This window comes from Puma concolor, chromosome E4 (assembly GCF_028749965.1).
Source record: "Puma concolor isolate L17-30 chromosome E4, mPumCon1.1.hap2, whole genome shotgun sequence".
In the NCBI taxonomy this organism is placed as follows: Eukaryota; Metazoa; Chordata; class Mammalia; order Carnivora; family Felidae; genus Puma; species Puma concolor.
The window spans coordinates 38,527,634-38,552,883 of record NC_141683.1 but is presented as its reverse complement, the minus strand read 5'-3'; the positions used below and the strand labels follow the sequence as shown (position 1 = coordinate 38,552,883).

The 25,250-nt window shown below is 48.3% G+C and overlaps 1 long non-coding RNA gene across 1 annotated transcript; it reads right to left on the bottom strand.

The window, feature by feature from the left end:
* Nucleotides 1-6,469: 6,469 nt before the first annotated feature.
* On the bottom strand, nt 6,470-21,143 carry LOC147572600 (uncharacterized). Its single transcript, XR_015245944.1, has 3 exons — nt 21,031-21,143; nt 9,058-9,160; nt 6,470-8,485 (listed from the first exon to the last, which is right to left on the bottom strand). It is a non-coding gene; the product is annotated as an uncharacterized LOC147572600 (long non-coding RNA).
* Between the last annotated feature and the right edge of the window lie 4,107 nt (nt 21,144-25,250).

The following is a 25,250-nucleotide window of genomic DNA, read 5'->3' as shown; positions in this document are numbered from 1 at the left end:
GTTGGACCAGCTGGTCCCTGTGGCCTTCTCCACCATGAGCCATTGTCAGTCACAAGGACTCTGATAAAAGTTTCACTGTGCCTTCATCTTCCGCTGCCTTCAGAGGAGACAAGAAGCCATGAACTCAGTTTGGCCAGAGGACAGGGTTTATTTTGCTCTCATCACTCACAGAGACCTCTCTCCAAGATCTGAGCCATCAGGCAGGACCAGCTACATAGTTTGTAGGACTCCAGGACAAAATGAAAATGTAGAGCCCCTGGTTCAAAAAGTTTAAGAGTTTCAAGATGGCAACTGCAGAGCATTAAAACAGGTGCAGGTCACACGTTTATGAAGTCAGCCCCACCAAGAGGACCACCAAGGAGGAAATGAGGAATGGGGAGGAGCCAGGCCCCTGGGGGTCCTCAGTGTCCCAGCTCTGTTCCTCCTCCCAAGCCACTGCACAAGGGACTTTTATGGAAGAGGAGATAAGAGCATCAAACACAAATACCATTTCTAGTGTGCCAGGCAATACTCTAAGTACTTTATACACACCTCGTGTAGCTAACTTTCACAACAACCTTATGAGGTTTCTTTTACAGATATGTAAATGAAATGACACATAGAGTTTAGGTGACTTACCCAAGATCACATCGCTGAAGGTGGCAGAGCCAGGATTCAGATGCAGGGTGTCTGGCCTCAGAGTCTTGTCCTCTTAGCCACTGTGATTTACTCTTTTTCTTTTCCTTTTCTTTTTTTTCAAAGTTTATTTATTTTGTGAGACAGAGAGAGAGAGAAAGAGAGCCAGCAGGGGAGAGGCAGAGAGGGGGAGAGAGAGAATCCCAAGCAGGCTCCACGCTGTCGACACAGAGCCTGATGTGGGGCTTGAACTCATGAACTGTGAGATCATGACCTGAGCCCAAGTCAAGAGTTGGATGCATAACCAACTGAGCCATCCAGGAGCCCCTGATTTACTCTTTTTCCAGGGGCTTCTGTATAATTGCTCAGAGAAGGGAACAGTGGCAGAGGGAACAGGTACCAGAATGTAAATGGATCACCAGGTGGTAGCCTCTTCTTTATTGCCCTTAGTAAGACCACACCAACCCCCCTACGAGGGGGCAAGGCTGCTGGGAGATACAACAGGCCGGGTAGGCAGAAATGATCATGTACCTTGTCCAAGTGACAGGTGTCTTAGTTTGGTTCACTCTAAAGCAAAGCCTGAGGTAAGGACTTGGGTGCAGATGATTTATTTGGGAGATGATTCCCAGAATAAGTCGGGGATCAGACAGCATTTAGAGGAAAGAAAAAGGAACAAGGAAATGTGAATATGGGAGCATTGTTGCTGCTGCCATTGTAGGCAACAAGAGCTCAGTTCTGCAGGAAGCCGGGCATTCACGCACCACCTCCTGTCCCCCTTTGATTAGGGGCTGCCCCTGTGGCCATTAACTTCCCCAAATTTCTGGGCTGTCCCTGAAGTGGGTGGGAGAGGCTTTCTTGGCCCTGGAGAAGCCCCAAGGCCAAAAGCAAAAAGATTCAGGGAGTGTGCTTGAGCTGGGATGTGCCCAAGGTGAGTGTGAGTCCCATCACAAGGGCAGCTGAAGACAGTGGGCCAAGGGAATGTAGGGAGGAACACCCAACACGTCTGTCCAGGAGCCACCAGATTTCACTAGCCGCCGGCTCTCAATGGAGAATGGGAACAGGGGGTGGCAAGAATATATGTGGGCAAAATGTCATTTCCATTGTTCTCCTGTGGATCTCTATGTCTGCTCACTGGCTGCTGTTGTTCATTCTTTGAGCAACCTGCTTCCTCAGCTCCAGAGCTCAGGAGATGGGATTGCAGGCTAGGGCCAGTCAGCTGTTGTTTACTGAGTGTGCTTACTAAATGGGCTGCCAGAGGGCTGAGGGACAGGGAAGGACCCAGGTTCTGTCACCCTACAGCAGCATGTTGACACGCCCTGGAGGGCATCATAGAGATTGACTGTGGCTATGATGCAGGGCTCCAGGGGAGTGGCTAATCCCTACAGGCATTGGGACAGGAGCCACAAAGCCCAGGGAAGGACTCCAATAAAGCTTCCCCGCTGGCCTGAGAACTCTGGAGATTTCGCCACCCTGCTCTCAATCCACTCCTGCATATAGGCTCTCTGGGGCTCCACCTGGCTGCTGGCCTGAGGCTGGCCTGGGCTCAGCCGGCCTGCTCTGAGCCTCTTGCCACCCCCTCCCTTCCTACCCTAAGACCCTCTTCACTTGGGCACATTTGCTTTGACACCACTTTCTAAGCCCTAGCTGCTTTCTGCATTGTTCTGAGAAACTAGTTGACATTTTGACCAGCCCAGAACCTGGGAGCTGAGGGGCAGGTTTACGATGTTAGTCTGCAAGGGGACAGAATCCAGGCCTGGGAAATAGAAATCTCAGGGGAAGGTCACAGCTCAGCTTCTTTCTAGCCAGCAAGGTCACATTTCCTCAGTTTCCACATGTACAACACTAATCAGCCTTGCCACATCCACCTCACAGGGTCGCTGAGATACCAGATGGAATGTCTGTGAGCAAAATTTTCAAACCAACAGAGTCTTATGTAAATGTAACTTGTAATAACCATTGTTTGCTGCCCTGTGCCTGACATCCCATTAGACCGAATTCCTCTGCTCTCTTCCTGGCACACACAGGGGCCTTTGTTATTTGGAACTTGGGAGGTTGGCAAATTCCTGCTTGTCTGGAATCCAAACAGGCCAGTTGTGAGTTGTCTTGGGGTTGTTGTGCCCTGGAAGAGCCACTCGGTCAGGGGCCAGAGCCAGGAATTCCCCCTCCAGACCCAACTGCTAGGAGCTCCATGGCCTTAGGCAAGTGCCTTGATTTCCTAGAGCCCTGTGTGATTCATCTGACAAAGGGGGTTATTGCCCCGGTCTGGCCTGTCTGCCTCCTGGGCTCTCAAGAGGGTCAAGATGGATTACAGGGGTCTAGGCAAGGGTGTGCGAAATGCTCCTGTGCTGTGTAAATGCTGGGGATTGTTCCTGGAAAAAGGGCTTTCTGACTTGATTCCACAGCACGCATCCACCCATCAGGCCTAGTGTGAACTTAGAGGCACAGTCAAGATCTTGAAATGTTTTCCAGATCATCCAAGAAAGTCGGGTCAGGAAGAGAAAGACTCAGCTTTCTTAGTAGCTAGAAGTACAGGTAATTGTCACCATTATGGGGATGGGGTTGTTGTATGAAAATATTGTGGGTCAGGAGGGAAGGGAGTGGACTTTGAGTCCCAGAAAAGGAGGACAAAAATGGCAAAGACATCTTTGGAGGGACAGCAGGAACTAGAAAGAGTAAGGCAAGGTCTAATATGCAGAGCCTAGAATGAGGCAGTGAGAGACGGGGCAGAGGCTGCAGGAGGGGCTCCCCGACCTGCACGCTGGCTAAACCCCAATTTTTCTTGTGTGTCAGAGAGGCCCTTCTCCCGACCCCATGGACGAACCATGATTGGTTTAGAATCTTAATCTATACCACTGGTCTGCTTATTAGTGTGACCCGGTGCTGGCCGATAGAATCTGAGGGGGAGTCCACTGGGGGCTTCTGGGAAAGATTGTCCTCCTTGATAAAAACAGAGAGAGAGACAAGGGAGGCTGTTCCCTCTTCCCCATCTATGAGGCCCCTCCAGAGCCTGTCCTGTCCCACCTGGCAGTACCTGAGCTGGAAAATAGCCAGTTCCCATTTCTCACCAGCTCGCCCCATGGCCCACACCTTCCTGCCCCAGCTGTTGGCGTGAGAGGCTGAGGTCTACAGCACCTGCAGCTCCCAGTGAGAAGAAACCCAAGAGCCATGGAGCTGCTGCATCTTGGGATTCCCTCCAGGCTGCTTGACATGGGAGACAAGGCATATCTTCACAGTTGAAGCCACTTTATAATCTACTGCTCCACTGGCAAGGGAACCAGGGTTAAAATAACACTGGTAATACGTGCCATTGAAAAGAACATTACAGTTCATGCAGCACTTTATATGCAAGGATGTTATTCGATCTTCACAAAAGACAAGAGGGTAAGTGAATAATAAATGAGGAAGCTTTGGCCAGGGGGCATAAATGACCCCCAAGGTCACAGAGCTAATTGCTGGTAGGCCTGATAGCATAAGTCAGAGCTGCTGACTCCTGCCCCAGGACCCTTTCCGCTCCGCCCGGAAGAGACCAAAACTGAAGCTAAACACAGGGACATACAAATGTCCCCGGGGCTAAGATGAAGGTCAGACTGCAGCCTTACTGTCACCTTCCTGAAGAGTCTTGGGGGAGAATAAGAGGGAGCCTGATCATCAACTGTCTGTGAGCCATTAGGTTGGGGGACTGAGCCCAGGGTGGAACCAGACAGTACAGGAGAGGGGGAGGTGGGCACATGGGAGCAGCCTGTTTCTCCACCCCCAGGAAGCTCCTGGATGGAAGGAAGGAAAGATGACAAAGTGTAAAGCAAGGATTGGCAGTCTTCCCGAAGCACGAGGCCAACTGGCTTCCCAAGCGGGCAGGCACGTGTGGATCCAGCCCGGAAGAGACGGGTCATGGGGATTGGACCAGAGAGAGGAGTGTCGGGAGCAGGGCAGGCTCCGTCTGAGAAGCTTTCCAGAGAAGGTGAGTTCTGCACAGAGAAAGGGGCCAAAGAGGGCACCTGGGTGTTTCTGACTTCGGCTCAAGTCATCACCTCACAGTTGGTGAGTTCGAGCCCCACATCCGGTGAGCTTGAGCCCTGCTTCAGGTGAGCACAAGCCCTGCTTCTCTCTCTTTCTCTTTCTCTCTCTGTCTCTCTGTCTCTCTTTCTCTCTCTCAAAATAAATAAATAAATAAATAGGAGCCAAAGAGGCTCTGGGAGGGCAGGGAAGGGCTGCTCTGTATGCTTCCCTGACACTGGTGTGAACTGGCTGTGGGCCCTTAGCTGGGGGGTACACAGAGGACCCCTTCCTTGTCATTTAACCCTCAATAAAGAAATCCCAGGTGTAAACTCAGACTCTTCACATCATCAAATGTGAAATGTGTTGCAAGAAGTGATACTTATCACAAAGTACCCAAGTATGGACATTATTTACTTAAAAAAAATCAAAATAGGTAACAAAAAGCATTTTATGCACACACACACACACACAGAGTGCAGATTTCAGTTCCATATCATAGATGACCAGACAAGGTAGAGACCTAGACATAGAGAGGGAAACTGAAAAGAGGGGTTACAAGGATAGAGGAAAAGCATGTGAACATTGAAAGTTGATGAGGAAAACACCCTTGTTTCAGAGGGCTTCACCAAGGCATTAGAACTTTTTCTTTTTTCAGTTTTCCATGTGTTTATAGTTGCCTATGTTGATGGCAGGAGGTGAGCTTCATTTATTTCTTTGTGTTTTCATTAATCAACAAACATTTACCCCGTGTCTAAGTGTATTGGACACTATCCATGCAGCCGGGGTTAGAAATGAAACAGAGGACTCATGCTCTGAGGCATCCACAGAGCATATGTGCACGGCCGAGGGTCAGAGCAGGACGGCACACAGTTATAATGCAGTGGGATAATGGTGAGGAGAGGCATGAGTGCCATGGAAGCAGAGAGAACCAGGTCTAGCCAAGCCTGGGCAGGGGCTTAGAAGCCTCCTTCCTTGGTCTATATTAGCAGGAACCCTCCCCACCCCCCCAGAGCATTCTTGGCAAGAACAGACCCAGGACTGAACTAAGGCAGTGTCACAGAAAGGAAAGGATTGGCGAATGGGGAGAGGGTCCAGGAAGCACTTGGTTGAGGAAGATGACCCCAAGTTGCCCCAGATTTCTGGCTCATGAAACTAGCAGAATGGGGGTGTCATTGACTGAAATAGAGAAGAAGGGAAAAGAACAGTCTATGGACAAAAGAGTTTTTTCTTCTCAAATAAAAAATCTGATCATACAAATATCTGACATAACATTTTGCAAAGAGTCTCCCTAGCTTTTAGGATAATATTTAAACTCTGTTGTTTAGCACATATGGCCCTCCCAATTCTTTCTTCTCTAGGCTTATTTCTTGTCACTCCCTTAAGTCCTTCCTTAGATACAGCTATATAAAACTCTTAGTTATTCCAAGACACATTCCATGGCTGTTGTATAGTTTTGTACATGTGATTCTCTCTGGCTAGAAAGTACTCTGTTATGAACATCTGTTGTTTGTGTTCTCAGTACCCTCTCCTTTAGGTTACCTCTCCTGACTCATTCCATGTGGCCCTGTTGGAGCTGCCAATCACAGCATCCCGCCCCCTGGTGGCAAGAGTGGGTAGGGAAGCCGGATCTGGTCAAGCAGAGTATCCCACACCTCTGTGATTGGCCTAGGATTGGCACGTGACCCAAGCTGGGCCAATCAGAGCCCTCCTCTGGGATTATATATATAAAATATAAAAAATATATATATATATACACACACATACATACACACACACACACACACACACACACACACACACACACACATATATATATATATATATATATATATATATATATATATATATATATGCTGGGGCTAACCAACTGAGTTGATAAAAGCCTGGAACTTCCTGTGGCCAACTGACCCCTGAAACATGAAAGAAGCTGAACTGATTAGGAGAGAATGAGTTCAACTCAGAGGAAGAAACAACAGACCCGATGCAAGGACAGCAGCAAGTCTGAATGCTGTGTGAGTTCTGAGGCCAGCTTCACTCAGGTGTCCCTGGTTTGCTTAAATCTGTCCTGTCACTTAAAAGTGAAAGACTCCTATAGCCCAAATCCCAATTTCTGCTACCCACTTCCCACACATCCTTCAAAACTCAGTTCCAACCCAATTCCCCCAGAAAGTCTCCCCTGACCAGTTGCTCCTCCCCTCCTGGTTCGATGCACTTCCCTTGGGTTCCCATAACATTCTGGGCATATTTCAGTAGTATCCCTTAGCAATTAGATATGTTATCCTTGGTTCATATTTCTGCTTACTATCAAATCGTAAGCTCCTTGGCCCTAATTGTATTCATATCATACCTCAGTTCCTGGCACAGAGAAGGTATTAAAAAAAAACTTTTGATGAGCAAATAACAAGTTCAGAACTTGTCTATGGAACATTCAGGTGCCAGGGGGTGGGGGCTTTGGGTATGTTAGTCATGGGGAGAGGGGGTGCTTCTGTGGAACAGGTGTAGGAGGCCAGTGGGTTGTTGGCAGTGAACAGTGAGGAACGCCCTTGGTCTGTCTCCAGTGGCTTTGCCAAAGAGGGAAGGAGGGTAATAGGGTGACTGGAAAGGACAAGGCGGGATTTATTTGAAGATTCCAAAGTTCTAAGTGTGTTTATATGTTGAGGGAGTGAGGCCAGGGAAGACAGGGGTGAGGATGCAGGGGAACAAAGACATGGAACCAGGGTAGAGGATGGGCGTGAGCACAGGTAGAAGGACAAAGAACAAGAATGCCCAGCAGACACTCAGTTTACATTCAGGAGCCCCACAGGCTAGTGAGGTTGGGCCGAACACTTTTTCCTAAGACTCCCAGAGCATTCGGCTGCCTTTCTCTCAATTACCCTCCACCTCCCAGCAAGTAGAAGGCCATTGCTGAGCTTGAGTGGCGTTATCAGGTCACTGGCCTCCAGCTGGGTCCAGACCTCCCAGGTGCTGGCCAGAGTTCAGAGTAATCCTTGCCATTGTTCCTTTTGTTGTTGTTATTGGACCCAGGAGATCAGATTCCCAGGATAGTGTTCACTGACTTTGTCCGAGGCCATGCGATCCTGTCAAGGGAGGAGCATGGATGTAAATTATTGAGGAAATCTTAGGTTCTCAACAACTCCCTAGTGAGTCAAATATGCCAAGAAACCCAAGAGGACTCTGCCTTTGGGGTGTTCACAGCTGGGATTGTGCAGGTGATCACTTCCCTGGCCTGTGGCCTCTGAGCCTGCCAGAGATTGAAACTTGAAGTCTGGAGGCTCATTAGGGCCCTCCAGCAGCCAGGATTTCCCAAATGATCTGGAGGGGAGAGACTGCAGCAGCCCACAGATAGAAACCCAACTGAGAAACTACATTCATTTGGGGCCTTTGGGGGGGATATGCAGGTGAGGAGAAAGCAGTCCCTGTTCCCCCTGGAGGAGCCCAGGGAGCCATGGTCTTTGCTCAAGAGAGAGAGGCTCAGCCTCACTGTGGAAGGCATGATCCCTGCCCTTGGGAGTTCCTGACCAGACAGAGGTCACCAGGGTGTGTGCTCACACACACACACACACACACACACACACACACAGTGACTGTAATGACAGCAACTGGAAAAGATACAGACAGGGTGTAAGCACTGTCCTGGAGGCTGGAACTAGCCAGATCACTGCAGACGGGTAGCCCAGAGGAGGGGATTATCTGGAGTTGCCCCCTTCCCAGAGGCCACCCCCTGCCATCTGGTGCAGAGCTGTGCCAGGCAGGGTCCAAGCTAGTTGGGTGCTTGCTGGTTCTGGCTGCTGAGTATCAGACACTGTGGTTGTTCACAGGGGGGCAATGCTGGAAGGATCTTGCTGGCTTGTTGCCTTAAGTCCCAGACTACTCTCTGGAAAAGAAGAAGGGAAGGTGGGGAAGAGATCAATGTTCAGTCTTTCCAAGTTTTCCTTGGCTTTGGTTATCAGCAGACAGCCCATCTGTTTGCTCAGGGCTCTCACTTCCCTACCCTTGAATACCTGTTATCACACTTGCTGTGTTTCTGGGCTCTCAAAGATGGCTGAGCCTGTGTGTGTGTGTGTGTGTGTGTGTGTGTTCTTGTATACCTCATGCATCTCTATGCCTGGACTTCCAAGTGCACACCTGCATATCTCCATGTAGATGTGACCACATGTGATAATTCCCGTATTTGCCTAAGTTGCCCCTGTGTACACATGAATGTGTCCAGTTGTGTGTGCTGGGGCGGGGAATCCTCATTGCAGACACCAAGCATTCATCTGCTAGGTTTTAATGTCCAGCAACATGATAACATCAATACAGCAGGCTGGACATTGAGCTGAGTCTCACCATTTCCCTGGCTTTGTCCAGAACTGATACATGTAACTTAACGTCTCAAACTCCTTCTTCCTTCTCAGCTCGCCCTGAGTCCCTGAAGAATTCTTGTATGTTACACCCAAGACTTACCCAGAAGGGTAGAGGATGGCTGATCTTTGGAGCTTCCACTAACTCTCCGATCATTTATCCACTTGCCCCTCAAACGATCCATGAGCTTCTGCCAGACCAGACCCTGTGTTAAGAGCCAGGGATACAGAAATGAATAAGACAGAGTCGCTGTTTTCATGAAATGCACATTCTTGTCAGGGAGGAAGGCCTGGACACAACTAATTATGTTCAAAGGCAGACTCTGATAAGACCATGGGACTACAGAGAAAGAAGACACTAACATCCCTGAGGAACCTCGGATGGTTTCAATGAGGTGGCACTTAGCTAGGACTGGAGTAGAATTTTGACAAGAGAATGTACAGAAGAGCATTGCATGCAGAACAACAGTATGATCAGAGATCTGGAAGTGAGAAGGCCCACAGAATGTCTACTTTCAAACCCTTCTGCAGGGCTAGCACGATGCATGACTCTGGGGAGTGCCCGTCACATAGAATTCAGTGTGAAGGGTGCCCCCTAAAATCTGGTCCTGCCCTTCTTCTCTGCATTCTTATAAGTCTGTGTCCCCAGGCTTTGCTCATGTTACATCTAACCAATTCCAAATAGGAGCAAATGACTAAGGTGAGGTTAAAAGAACACGGGGTAGGAGGGGGGCCACTGACGATGTTGTGAGCGAGGCTCATGAGAGTCCCGTGGAAAGCCAGCCCAATCTGTAAAGATAAAGTCAGAATGGGCTGTTGAGAGTGATTGCAAAGTCTTTCTCTGAATCATTTGTTCAACAAACATTCATCTGATGTGGTCTCTGGGAGGAGACAGGCACAGAAGAGAAGTCTCCTTATTTGTTCATGATGATTTAGGTTAGTGTTTCTTTAAGCGTTTTCCTAAGAACAATAAATAATCCAGAGAGATTCTGAGCTCAAATAAGAGTTACTGGAATCAAACACATTTAGAAAATATGTGTAAACAAAGCAAACAAGTCTCTCTACTATAATATTTATCAGGGCTTGTAAAATCTTATGCTCTGCAAATCTCCACGAGTGGGATAGGCCCAGCAAAACTTCCCAACGTTATTCAAACTATAAACCCAATATGTTCCCACAGAACTGGTAAGGTTGATTAAAACCTTCCTGGGGAAACCCAAGATTGGGAACAGTAACTCTAGGAGTCCTTGGGATAATGGCAAACCAGGGGAAAGGGATTCATGAACTCTCGGGCAAATAGTGTGGCAAGGACATGCATCATCCATCTTACTCCAACCAGGAAGACTTCCTACAGGATGTGTGGTCTCAGGCACCATTGAGAGAAGAAAGGGCAATCTCAAGGGACCACAGTTTAACCCCTGTCATATGGAAGCAAATGTACTTGGGGGGGAATATCCATGCAGTGAAATGCTATGGACTTAAGTATCTGTTAGAACATGCTTTGAGGAAGGGATAAGGAGGAAGGGAGAGGCCCAGGTCTCACCTCCTCATAAGTCACACCCAGCCTGATGGAGCAAGCATAGAACCTGCCTTCTGGGAACTCCTAGCCTGATGGAGGGATGCAGGAAATGATGGTTCCCAAGACACTGGACATCAGGCAGCAAGGGTCACTGACACCTGAGAGGTGGAAACAAAGAAAGCCCTACAACTGCCTCCGTGTACTGCCTTGAGAGGATTTCTTTTTTTTTTTTTTAATTTCTTTTTTCAACGTTTTTTATTTATTTTTGGGACAGAGAGAGACAGAGCATGAACGGGGGAGGGGCAGAGAGAGAGGGAGACACAGAATCGGAAACAGGCTCCAGGCTCCGAGCCATCAGCCCAGAGCCCGACGCGGGGCTCGAACTCACGGACCGCGAGATCGTGACCTGGCTGAAGTCGGACGCTTAACCGACTGCGCCACCCAGGCGCCCCTTGAGAGGATTTCTAAGCAATGACGCAGGGAAGGGAAGCCGAGGTGGACCCCAGCAGATTTTGTGAGTGAGGAGAAGGAGCTGCAAGTCTGGGGAGACCCAGGCAGCTACAGTACGCACAAGAGAGTACCCAGGAGGAGAGAGCTGCATGGAGAGAGGACCCTAGGAATCTCCAAGTTTTAAGCAGAGCACTGACTCACATATGTGTGTGGGGAAACTAGCCCCAACTTTCCAACTGGGGGAAAGAATCACCCAACGGATGTAGGGAAGAGTACCCAAAACTCACACAGAGCTGGGAACACTCCCTATTCCCTCCAGTAAGACTAGAAAAATTAATAACTTACGGATAGAGTACTCAGAAGGATCTTACTTCAGTAGTGGAAAATAATTAGCCTTAGACTAAATACTGCTCTCAACCTGCCTAACAAATCTTAAAGCCATGAAAGGATAAAATTGCTGCATCCTGGAACAAATTCAACAATATTTATCAGAATATGAAAGTATTTAGTACCCAGAAAAGTAAAATTTACAATGTCTAGCATTCAATAAAAAATTACTAGGCATGCAAAGAAACAGGAAAATACAGCCCATAACGAGGAGAAAAAATAATCACTGAAACTGGCCCAGAACCAACAATTAGGGTGACAAGTGTCCTGGTTTGCCTGGGACTATCCTAGTTTTAGCACTGAAAGTGGTGCAGCTCAGGAAACTCCTCAGTCCCAGGAAAACTAGGACGATTGGTCACACTACACCCAATTAACATCATATATAATAGTAAACGACTGAATGTCTTCTCCCTAAGGTCAGGTGCACATCAGAATGTCCACTCTTAACATGTTTATTGTGCTGGAGATTCCAGCCACCACATAAGGCAAAGAAAAGAAATCCCTACTGGAAAGGAAAAGTAAAACTGTCTTTGTTTCCAGATAATATGAAGAAAATCTGATTGACTCTACAAAAAAGCCATGAAACTAATATGTGAGTTAGTAACATTGCAAAATACAGGTAAATATCCTCAAATCAATTGTTTTTCTATATTCTAGCAATGTACAATCAAAGTTGAAATTAAAATACCGATATCCATTTTAATAGAATCAAAAAATATGAAAAAAGGATAAACATGGCAATCGATATAAAAGATATGTGCATTGAAAACTACAAAACACTGATGAGAGAAATTAAACAAGGTCTAAATAAATGAAGAAACTTATTTAGAGGTTGGAAGACACAATATTTGTTAAGATGCTAATTCTCCTCAGATAGATTCAATACAATCTCAAAAAAATCCCAATAGTCATTTTGGTAGAATGCTGATTCTAAAATTCATGTGGAAATACAAAGGAACTAGAATAGCCAAAACAACTTTGAAAAAGATCAAATTTGGAGGACTAACACTACTTGATTTCACGACTTACTGTAAAGCTGTAGTGACCAATAGACCCACTCGTAGATGCATGTAGTAGGCTGACTTGTATCCCACTCCCTCAAAGTGTATGTCCACCTGGAACCTATGTTGTGATTTTATTCGGAAAAAGAGTCTAGGAAGATGTAATTAAGTTAAAGATCTTAAGATGAGAACATTCTGGACTTAGGATAGGTCCTAAATCCAATGACAGGTATCCTTATAAGAAGAGGGGAAGACCCTGGGTTGCCTGGGTGGCTCAGTCGGTTAAGCGTCTGACTCTTGATCTCAGCTTAGGTCTTGATCTCACAGTCGTGAGTTTGAGCCTTGCACTGGGCTATGAACTGAGTGTGAAACCTACTTCAAAAAAACAAAAGAAAAGAGGGGAAAATCCTGAGAGATCCCCAGGTGAAGCCCGGGTAAAGACAGAGGCAGAGATTGGAGTAATGCGGCCACAAACCAAGAAATGTGTGAGCCACCAGAAGTTGGAAGAGATAAGAGAGAATTCTCGACTACACCTCTGGAGGGAGTGCTGCCTGCCAACCCTTTGATTTCAGACTTTGGGCCTCCAGAACTGCAAGAGAATAAATTTCTGTTGTTTTAAGCCACAAAGTTTGTGGTATTTTGTTAGGCAGTCCAAGGAAACAAATGTATAACTTTTTTTTCTACAAAAGTGCAAAGGTAATTCAGTGGAAAAAAATTAGTCTTTTCAACAAATGGTGCTGGAACAGTTGGATATACATATGCAAATAAATAAACTTGGATTCGTGCCTTTCAGCATATATGAAAATTAACCCAAAATGGATCATAAACCTAAATGTAAAACCAAATCTGTAAACTGGAAGAACTCATAAGACAAAACCTTTGTGACCTTCTGTTGAGCAAATATTTCTTTTTTTTTTTAATGTTTATTTATTTTTGAGAGAGAGAGAGGGCGCAAGCAGGGGAGGGGTAGAGAGAGAGGGAGACACAGAATCCGAAGCAGGCTCCAGGCTCCTAGCTGTCAGCACAGAGCCCGACGCAGGGCTTGAACCCACCAACCGCGAGATCATGACCTGAGTCAAAGTCCGACGCTCAACTGACTGAGCCACCCAGGCGACCCTAAGCAAAGATTTCTTAGACATGATGCCAACACATGACCCACAAAAACTGATAAATTAGATTTCGTAGAAATCTCGTGCTCTTCATAAGACCCTGTTCCGAGAATGAAAAGGCAAGTCACAGACCAGGGTGCATACACCTAATAAAGGACTCGTGCATAGTTATATTTTTTAAAAACTCTCAAAACTCGATAATTCAAAAACAACCCAATTTTAAAAATCAGCAAAGATTCAAATAGACATGCCACCAGAGAAGGTACACAGATGGCGAACAGATACATGAAGAGACGCTCCACATCATTAGTTAGGGAAATGCAGATCAAAACCACAAGATACTACTAAACATGTGTAAGAATGGATGAAATGAAAGTCCTTCCATATCAAACGCTGGCAAGAACGCAGAGCCACTGGAACCCCCCCTGCACTGCCGGTGGGAACATCAAATGGAACCACCACTCTGGCAAACAGTGAGGCAATTTCTTAAATAAACATGCATTGATCATATGGCTCAGATAGTCCACAGCTAGCTATTTACCCAGAAGAACTGAAGGCATATGTCCACACAAAGACTTGTACACAAACGCCCACCCACACTTGAATGGATAATCAAATTACAGAATTAAAAAGAAATGAATAGGTGATACATGGGACAACGGATGAATCTCAAAGTGATTGTGCCGAGGGAAAGAATCTGGACCAAAGAAGGACAAAGTGAACCCTTCCGTTTGTATAAAATTCTATAAAATGAATGCGTAGTGACAAAAAGCAGACCAGTGGTTGCCTGGGAGGGGTACAGGGGTGCGGAGGGGAGGGAGGATGGATATGTATCTCCCGGTAATGGTTTCGTGGGTGTTTGCATATGGCAAAACGTCTCAAAGTGCACAATTGAAATATGTGTGGGGCGTTGTATGTCAGTTAAACCTCAGTAAAGCTAGAGAACAGAAACGAAGAAAAACCAGTATCTCCAGCATTCCCAGCATTAGTGCTGCAGCCACTGCCAGTGATGGAGGGCGGAGGGAAGGGGAGGCTGAGGCCTCACTCCCAGGGGCCATGCTAGCTCACCCCCATCCACACACACACACACACACACACACACCCCAAGGACAGGATGCAATGACCCGGAGGCTGCCTGTCCTGACTTCTCAGCCCCTCCATCAGGCAACTGTCCGTCCAGGCCTGAGGTCTGGCCTGAGGGTAAAGTTAGGGGGAGAATGAGGTCATTTAGAGTTCTTGGAGCGAGATCCCTAGAGAGTGAGTACAAACATCAGAAAACATTTGGTCCAACAGATGCTGTAAAAGCCCTTGGAGTAATCTCCTTTTTTTGCTTCATTAGTCTGCTTCCCATCTGCAGCTGGATCTTTCCACAGGAACTGGGGTGGGGGTAGGGAGGGGCTCTGCTCAATTGCTGTCTGCAGTCGTGGAGGGAGTTCCATGAGGAAGAGAGAGTCCAGGACCCAGGCTTCACTGTGGTGACACCCCAATTACAGAGGACAATTCTTCCCAGATTTTCAAGGGTGTGATTTTTTCCTTTAAATACAGTTGCCTTTTACATGTAACTACATTTTTTTTCCATGACTACGTTTTATAAAATTGCTCTGAGGGTCTACTCAACTGGAAGGTAAGAGAGTTTGCAACCATATTCCCAGAAATCCTGCTGAAGGACTGGGAGGTGGTTTCTTCTGTTAAGGCATTCAGAAATCTCCCCTGCCCTCAACCAATCTGGTTTATGCCAAAACTGAGTTCAGCTCACCCTTTTGCAAAGTCAAAGACTCAGAAATTCTAGCCTGCTGTATATAAATGACCACAAACTCAAAGTGATCAGTCTGCATAATTGGCAGACTTCAGGAGCACGGTTGGGACCCAGGTGTTCGGGTCAGCAAGCCTCAAGGAATTCTTCCAGCAGATTCCCAAGGTCCCGGAATAGACTCCCCTACCCCCACTCCCCCCCACCCTTGCCTGTCACCCCGTCCCCTTTCTCTGAAAAATAGATCTACGATCTACACCTCCCCACCCTGCTCAACATGAAACACTAGTAATAGTTGACACGGGGCACTCAGGTGGCCAGTCACTGATGCGAACCCTTTGCACACATCATCCAGCTAATCCTTACAACAACCTCTGAGATGGGTAGCATGATTATTCCTGTTTTACAAATAAGTAAACTGAGGCAAAGACAGGTGAGGGTACAGAGTTTCCAGGTCTTTTATTTTAAAAATTTTAAATTGTGGTAAATCATATATAACACGAAATTTACCTTCTTAGCCATTTTTAAGTGTACAGTTCATTAGTGTCCAATAAAGCCTCTGCGTCCAACCTCCAAAACTCTCTTCATCTTGCAAAACTGAAACTCTGTCTCCATTAGACAATAGCTCACTTCCCCCTCTGCCCAGCCCCAGGCAACTAGCATTCCACTTTCTGCCTCCATGAATTTGACGACTCCGGGTACTCCGAATAAGTGGAGTGAGGGAGCATTTGTCCTTCCGTGACAGACTTCTTTCACTTAGTATAATGTCTTCAAGTGTCATCCGTGTTATACCAGGTTATCAGAATTTTCATTTCCTTTCAGTTTTGCAAGATTAGTCCTGGGGCTGGGTGGTGGTGATTTGCACAATATGAATGTATTTAAGGCCACTGAACTGTATGCTTTAAAATGGTTAAAATGAGGGGTGCCTGGGTGGCTCAGTTGGTTAAGTTCCAACTTCGGCTCCGCTCATGATCTCGCGGTTCAGGAGTTTGAGCCCCCTGGGTCGGGATCTGTGCCGACAGCTCAGAGCCGGGAGCCCGCTTCGGATTCTGTCTCCCTCGCTCTCTGCCCCTCCCCCGCTCATGCTCTGTCTCTTACTTTCCCTCAAAAATAAAAATAAACATTAAAAAATTAATATTAAAAAATTATATGGTTAAAATGATAAATGTGTGTTTTACCACAATGAAAACGACGACAAAGACAGGTGAGATTTGCCCAAGGCACACAGTAAGTGGCAGTCCAAACCCAGGTGGGCGAGCTCCTGCGTCCATGATCTTTTACAACCTGCTGTATACTTTCTCTCCGAAGAGAAATCACACAGACAAAGCCTGAGGCCCCGAGTCTTTCTACGACAACACAAGATGCGTGCACCGCTGTAGATTCAGGTTCAGGGTTTATCACCAGCAGCAATGGGCAGTCCGCACAGGGCACAGAGGGGGAGACAGAGTTAGATGCTGGAGCGATGGGGTCAGACAGAAGACATAATACAGAAGACCAGAGTCCCAGTGTTTGGGGGGGATTTATAGGCCCACAACTGAAGGCTTAGGGGCCACAGAATGACCTGAGACTGGGACAGGCTGGGGAGACAGGGTGTCAGAAGGGTGCGTGAAGGTGGATGTGCCAAGAAGCCACATTCAGTGACGGGCCTGGGTGGGACTCACAGAAGGAAGGGCACCGGCTTCCCTTGCCTCTTCCTTTACCTCTGAGGAGCAAAGAAGAAGGGGGAGAGAAAGGTTCCCCCTCAAGTGGCCTCTGATCCTCTTTCTTGGGAAGGGAACAGGAATCGTGGGCAGGGACAGGGAAGGGAGAGGATCAAGAGACTGAGTGGGCACAATGGTCAACTCAGCACAGACCCCCCCCCATCCCTTTTCATGTACCTTAGCCATGACTGTGTCCTGACTTGGGGGGTTAGTTTTCTTCCCTACATTTCATCCCTCTTAGACATAAGAAGGGAGAAAAGACTTGGAAATTCTAGCCTGCTGTATATAAATGACCACAAATTCAAAATAATCAGAGTCTACATAATTGGCAGACTTCAGGAGCACGGGTGGGAGCACATTTTAAATGTCTTTTTCACAAAGAAGATGTGAAATGTCTTTTTCACAAATAATTTTAGATGGTTTTTAAGAATCTGGATAATAAAAGAGACATATAAACGATAAAAATAAGGATGATCAGAGGAAAATTCATATCTGAATGTAGGGTTGGCAGGAATATATAACCTTTTATTTTCTCTCTCTGATTTGTCCCTGGCCAGGCATAGCTCTTCCTGGAGTGTTAGCACTCTCACCCCACCTTGGGAGCTCCAGAGGGGAAGCCAGGAGAGCCACCCAGGGGAAATTGCTGGTTATCTATGCAGGGGTTGGGGTGGATCACAGAAGCCATCGCAGAGAAAATCTAAGTCAAGAGCAGCGCAGGAAGCTGTCACTTGTGCAGACACGACCAAGGCCCTCTGACCTCAGGGGAGACCACTACCTCCCAGCCTCTACAGGGTCTCATCCTAGCAGCCATAGGCTTCAAGCTGGGCTACGTATGGTTCTTCTTCTGGGACAGGATGACCCTGACATGTTGGCCCCACAACTGAATTACCTCCCAGGGAATCTTTGGAAAGAGCTGAGGAAAAGCAGCAGTCCTCTGATGAAGTGTGTGGGCCCTACCTCGGTTCCTGGGCAAGAAGAGGCTGGCCTGTCTCCAGCCTGGTTGTACCATGTGATCAGGCCTGGGGGTCTTAATGCCATGTTCCTCCCCACCCCCCACCCCCACCAGCATCACTCAGTTAAAACTTCCTGGTGGAGGAGTGGGGCGGGACAGGAAATGCACTTTCTGGGCCTGAGCTTAGTGCGTGTGCAAGTTTCCCTTGGCCGTTCTGAACTGCTTAGGGCAGTGGTCCCAAGCCGTGTCGAAGCTGTTTCAAGCACTGAGCCTTGTTACAATTTTGAACAACCTCCTACTCTCTGTGTCCCAAATACAGGTGCTCAAAGGGATGACCTAATCCAGAAGTCAATGAGGCAACCGGAACACTGAGACCATTCTCCTGCCTTCCCTGGTCCCTGCGGCCCTGGAGTGCCCGGGCTCCTAGGATATCTTTCCAGCCCCATCCCCTCACACACAGACCTATTTATCACCCTGCTCCCCCTCTCAGCACCTTCTCCTACCCAAAATGCCACCAGCCTTCCTCCCTTAGATCTTGCAGGGGCACCCGATTTACATTGTCTAGTGGTGCAATGATGGTGTGCATGTGTAACCTTATCTTTAGCCACACTTCCTGAAACAAGTTGAGGCCCAGATTCCTGAAAACTCTTGGCCTATTAACCCCCAGAGCTATAAGGCCCTGAGCGAGGCAGCCTCACCGGTTCTGCTGGCCAGCCGAGAGCACCCAGCCAGTCAGGCTGCCATTTTGCAAGGGAGCTTGGGTCACACTGAAGTTTTCGAACAATCTCCTAATGCTCTGAAGTGTTGGGTAGGAAGGCCTGTTCTCCATAAGCAGATAGGAGAATAATAATTAGAACAAAAGAGTAACTAGCTAGCGTTTACTGTATTTGTAGTGAATCCCAGGCACTCACATGCATTATCTAACATACTATTGACAACTTTAGAAGTTGGCGATAGAAGTTAGGTGCTTTTTTTAATGCCCTTATTAAACATAAGAGAACACAACCTCAGTAAGCAGAAGGCCGGTTCTCAAACTGGACCATATTTGTCCCCAGAGCCACGCTTGTACTCAATACCAGTGTTTCTCAACTTCTGGGAGCGTCAGCACCTGCCGGGGAACCCCACCCCAGAGTTCCTGATTCCTAGATCTGCAGTGGAGCCTGAATTTGCATCTCTCAAAAGGTCCCTGGTGCCCCTGGCGATCCCAGGAGGCACCTCTTCAGTTGCACTGCTCTGGGCTACCCTTGTGACCACCCCCCCCAACTCCCTGCAGAGACCAACTGAGTCTCTCACAATCCTCTGGTGTTGTCACCTGGTGGTATTTATCTAGAAAATATCCAGACCCTGCAGATGTCACATGTCCATGCCACCGGGGCCAGACAGTCCCTCGGTCCCCAAAAATGGGACTGCAGAGGGGGCAGGCACAAACTAAGGTCCCCCTCTGTGCTCAAGATGCACAACTTCTTGTGGCCAGCAAAACACTTAGCAGCATGACAAGTTTATTCATACATATCTCAGCCATCTTTGTCCCCACATGGAAGCAGACGGGATCAGGAGTCAGGACCCCCAGCTGACCACTCTCAGACACTTCGTTTCTGTCACGTAGCACCTAGCACATCACATCATTGACACTGACTTCAGTGTTGTGTGATTAGTGCCCTGGCCTCATACTGTAACAGAAGTGCCCTGTGGCCAGGCGTTTTTTTCTTTTTTTTTTTCAATTTTAAGATTTTGCATGTCTTGTTTTTTTCTTTTAATGTTTGTTTTTGACAGAGAGACAGAGACAGACAGAGAGAGAGCACAAGCAGGGGAGGGACAGAGATAGAGGAAAACAGAGGAGCCAAAGCGGGCTCTGCATAGTCAGCACAGAGCTGGGCGCAGGGCTCGAACTCACCAACTGTGAGATCGTGACATGAGCTGAAGTTGGTTCCTCAACCAACTGAGCCACGCAGGCATCCTGCACAGGCCTCTCGTCTGCCTCGTGTCCCACTGTGTGCCCAGTATCTAGAACCACTGGTGGCTGGCTCACAGAATGTGGACCAGAAAAATGAATCGAATGACCAAATAAACAAATGGATAGCGGGACGAGCAAATGAATAAGTGAACGAGCAGATGCAGAGAAGAGTCATGGACAGGCTGTGGAGTGGGAATGAGCAAAAGCCACGACTGGCACAGAAGCTGAAATGTCAACTGGCCAAATAGATAAGTCAGACGAAAAAGCTGTTGTAGGACTCTCGGCTTCCCCCTCTCCCTTCTTGAAAGAGGTCACCTTTTCCCAGGTACGGAAGGCATAGCCTGATGTGTTCCTGCCCCCACAGTAATCTGAACAGACGTGTATCAGTCTGCTGGGGCTGCCATTACAAATTTCACAAACCTGGTGGCTTCCTCAAGAAACTGTCCCACAACTCTGGGGACCAGAAGTCCAAGATCCGGGCGTCAGGGGGGTAAGTTCCTCCTTTATGTCTATGAGGAAACAGGCTTGGAGTGAAAGGCCTGTGAGAAGATTTGCTGAGAAGGAGCTCAAAAGTGCCCGGCCCCGGTCAGTGGATGCAAGATCACACCTGGGGATTCTTTTGCAGCTGCACCTGTTTCCTGGGCTTGGTAGAGAAGGTCTGAGGGCTGAGCGCTCGAGGGGACCGGAGGCTGCCTCCTGACCCCGGCTGCCCCGGCACCCTGGGCGAGAGCCAAGTTGGCCACAGGGTTCATGTAGAATTGCAGACTTCCCTTTCTGGTTCTTCCCGTCCTGGGTGCGAATTCCCCACCCCCACCACCTCTTGTGTGGCACGGGAAGAAAGGACTGGGTGGGGTCAGCTGAGCAGCAGCTTCTGGGCCTTTCTGCCTGCCTTAGATGCCGTCGGTCCAGCCTCTTCTTCGTGTCTGCAGACACGCTCCCTGCACTGGGCATGGGGAGCCGGACACACCTCTAACTCCTTCTGTGTTCTAATTTCCTTTTTCACTTGAGCAGCCTCAGTAAACGTAGTTTTAATGCTTTTACCAACACTCCTAATGAAGGTGGCCACCAACAATCACATAAAACAAACCATTTAGTGGCGAACTCCTTTTGATCCCCGGCCCCATTCCTAATTCAGTCATGGTAGGCAGAATTGAGCCAATTTGGGATTCACGGAATCCAAAGTCATGAAAATAGACTCCCCCCTCCCCACACGCCCTGCCCTCCGCAGCTGGTGCCCTGTGACCCTCTGCTCACCTCACTCTGCCCGGGACGATGCCCTCTCCACGCCACACTCCCGAGCGAGCCTCCTGTCATTTCCCTGCTGCTGTGACTCCAGGTCTCTATGTCTCTCCTCCCCACATGGTCTGTCCACTGCACAAAGGAATCTCCAAATGGAGGGCCTGACCTCCTCCTCCACAGACCTCCCCCCTCCCTCCTGCTGACCTCCACCCCAGTGATCTTTCACCAGGCAGCGCGTCCAGGAACCTGGGTGTCTGCCTCAACTCCTCCCTCTCATTTATTTTTTTTTTAATTTAATGTTTATTCATTTTTGAGAGAGAGACAGAGACAGAGCATGAGCAGGGGAGGGGCAGAGAGAGAGGGAGACACAGAATCTGAAGCAGGCTTCGTGCTTTCAGCACAGAACCCCACACAGGGCTTGAACCCGTCAACTGCGAGATCATGACCTGGGCCAAAGTCAGGCGCTTAACTGACTGAGCCACCCGGGCTCCCCTCTCCCCTCCCATTTATTGCCCACATTCCAGTCACGGTGTCCCAGTCGTTCTGCCTTCTAAACGTGACCGGATGGTGTCCTCTCCTCTGTGTTGCTATTGCCTTGGTTTAGAGGCTTCAAATGCCCCGGACCCCACAGTAACCTCTTATTTGGATTCTCTGCCTCCCGGCGTAAAACCTTCCTCCAACCCTGAGGTGATCTATGTCAGTGCACATCTGATGATGCTCCCCATCCTCCTGTTGAGAACACTTCAGTGGCTCCCTGTCACTGTCAGGATGGAGCATGACCTTCCAAGATTCAAGAACTTTTAAGGCCTGGTTGAGCCTCTTGCTACATAGCATCTTTACACACACCCAGGGCTGCCCCTCTGTTCTCCACACCTAGAACACTACCATCCACCCAGGCCTCAGATCCCTGGCTAACTCCTACTTGACCTTCAAAACCCAACTCAAGGGTAAATCAGGCCCTGAGGCATGTTTAGGAACATGTCTGTCCCCAGAAAGCAAAAGTTTTGCCGTTACTCTTTCAGTCATGGGGTCAAGGTTTCCATATTCGGACACTCCGTACCTAAGCATCCAAGGGTTTGAGCTCTTCAGAGGCTAGTCTCTTACCGTCTTCTCTTGTCTCTCACCTCCACCCCCCAAAATAGAGCATGCTGGCGCATGCAGGTGAGGGGCCAGGCACGCCTGTCATCCTTCAGTGCCTTCTGGAGGGAAGAAAAGGCACCCTCAGATGGTGACAGGCAGGATGGCAGAGAAAGGGCAGGGCTGAGTGGCTATTAATGGTTCTGGCCCCTGGATGCCCCTCAGAAACCCCTGGGGGACTTCCCCAGATCCTAGAAACCTGGCCTCTCACCAGAGACCCTGATGCAGGACACCCGAGGTGTGGCCTTGGCATCTTTGTTTTGAAAAATGAAGCCCCATAAGGGTTCTGATCAATGCTCAAGTTGAGAACCAGAGGATATTGTGATCAGATATGAGGCATCACAGATACCTCCCCGCTATTCATACATAGTTAAGGCACCAACATTTTGACTCATTTGTCTTCTTCCATATTTAAGTTAGAGCAGATGTGAGGCCGGTGCTCTCATCTGTTGATCTCCCCTATACTGTCCGGGAGAAAAGGCTGGTGGCGCTTCCCTGCAGGCCTCCTGACCCCACTGGAGCCCTCCCTGAGAGCTGTCCCAGACCGCCTTCTTGCCACTGGGAGTTTCAAATTGGTCGAGTGCCTTACGGGCCTCCCCAAAGCCTGGGCCCAGTTCTAATCGGGGCTCCCACGGAAGTGTGCCTCAAAAGCAGAAGAGGCTCAAGAATGCTTACAAAGTAACAAACGAGATGTTATACATCGATTTTCAGTGTAGAAAAAGCACTGAGGGAAGGTAGATTAAACTCATGGTCACCATGAAGTAGGGTGGAGCAGGAAGGGCTGAGCTCTGAGTCAGAGAGGGAAGGGACAGGGACGAGAGGAGGGTCCGAGGCCGGAGTGAGGGGAAGGGCTCCCATCGCCACACCAGCTTCTGTTAGCATTGATTTCACGCGTTGTCAGTTCATCTCAGTCCATCTCAGACCATCAAAAATCATGGGTGTGTGCTGGTGTATTTGTACCAAATGCCTGCATCTAATTCTTATAGGCCACTTCCCCTCCCACCAATGGCAGGTGATGTGGGCCTGCATATAAGTTGCCCTGGCTTCCCTGCGCAGGGGGCTTCTGGAGAATGTCATACCATCAGTGGTCTAATGGCTGCAGCCATTACTGGTTGATCTGGTCCTGTCTCCACTGTGCCATGTGCCCTGTGATTTGGGCAGGAAGGGGTCCGTGTCTCCCTGTCCCTGCTCATTCCATTCCCCTTACAGGGACAATTGAGGCATGAGGGTCCTGAGGGCTCCCTGGAGACCCAGGACTTTGCCAATATTTAACAGAGCCTGGGAAGGCTTTGGGGCTGTTCCACAAAGTCTCTTACTACGGAGACTGCAGACAGTATTTTTGGGGAGGCAGTCATACTCTGGCCTATGCGTTTTGATTCCTAGAACTCAGAGTATGTGGGTTTGGAAATGGTACCCTTTAGGGTGGGGTATGGAAAGACTTCTTTATTACCAAATATGTTAAATTAATGCAGCTTTATTTCTCTTCTTTAGTGTTTATTTTGAGAGAGAGAGAGAGTAGGGGAGGGGCAGAGAGAGAGGGAGAGAGAGAGAGAACTACTGGTAATTGAAAGCATCAAGATGTTGCCAAATGAGATGAGCTAGAAATCCACGTTCGGTAAAAGAGAACAATTCTCAGTTCACAGACCTTAGAGATCAGATTGACTTTTTTTTTTTAAATAAAAGTTTTATTTTTGAAGAATATTCAATTTATAGAAATTGAATTCCCATATACCCTACACCTGGTTTCCCCTACTGTTAACATCTTACATTTGGTTTTTCTGTCACAACAAATGAATGAATATTGTTACTTTATTAACTGAAGTCCATACTTAATACTGATTCCTGCAGGGTTGGGTTTTTTTGTTTTTTGTTTTTTTTGTTTTGTTTTTTTTCCTCCACCTTAATGTCCTTTTCCTGTTCCAGGATCTTATCCGGGATGCCACATGACATTTAGTTGTCATTGTCATGGCTCCTTAGGGTCCTCTAGGCTGGCAGTTAGACATGCCTTGTTTTTGATGCCCTGGACTAGACACCTTTTTTCACAAAAGAAGAAACAGACCTAGGAGGTTGCAAAGCCACTGAAGGGAATTCTAGAACCCTCTTCTCCATAATCTTCTTGCAATCTTGTTGCAATCTGATGATGTGCAACAACCCCCTCCCTTGCCATTAGCACAGAGGTAAAATTCTGCCATGCACTGAAATGGTCTAGTTTTTCCTTAATATGTCACTGTGGCGAGTCACTGGGTCTTACTGCACACCTTGGATTCTGCAGGCATCCTAGGTTCCCTGACGTGCTTCCGTGCCACCCTTTCCTGCCTGGCTACCTGCTCCTGTCAGCCGCCAGCCCAGGCCAGGGCCCCCCAAGCACACTGCCAGACCTCACATATCATGGATGGCTGGGTGCTGGGAGCAGAGAGGAAATTGTAGAAGAGGGGGGCTGCCTTCAGCTGGGGTCTCTAAGCAGTTGGGGGATGTTGAACTGTCTGGTCCCTGCCCGGGGCCTCAGGTGCCCAGGGCGGCCCTTCTCATTTCTCACAGGGAGTCCCACGCTGGCTCCCCACTGGGGCAGGGCTTGCTGCGGTCCAGTTGTTCACGTTTTGTATGGCTTCCCTTCTGTGGTGAGGCTGTTGAGGAGGCTACAGCTTTTCGATTTGTAGAAACGACCTTCGTCCCCAGCTGCACGCTGACCTCTCTGTGCACAAACATACCTGCACACAAATGCCTACCCGTGGTGTGTGGCCATCCAGTGTGACAGCACCCCCACTGAGCCAGGCTCGTGCTGACCCCTGACCTGTTCCACCTGGAGGCCCTTGTTCTGACCAGACTCCTTCCAGGAATCATACAGTTACTGAGTGGTCGGGGGAGGCATGCGGGGCTTTCTCGGAGATTAGTGAGTCAGACCTCCAAGAATCTGTAGGGTGAGTGGACACATTTCTGCCTTGTCTTCTGCAGATGAGAACTGGTGTGGTGGTCTAGGGTCTTCGGCTTAACCATTCTGAGCCTTGGTTTTCTTTACTGAAAAATGGGAATAAACCAACATTTCAAATATGGGTGTGTGGTGAAGAATGAAGAAGAGTGAGTAGCCCAGTGCGTGGCAT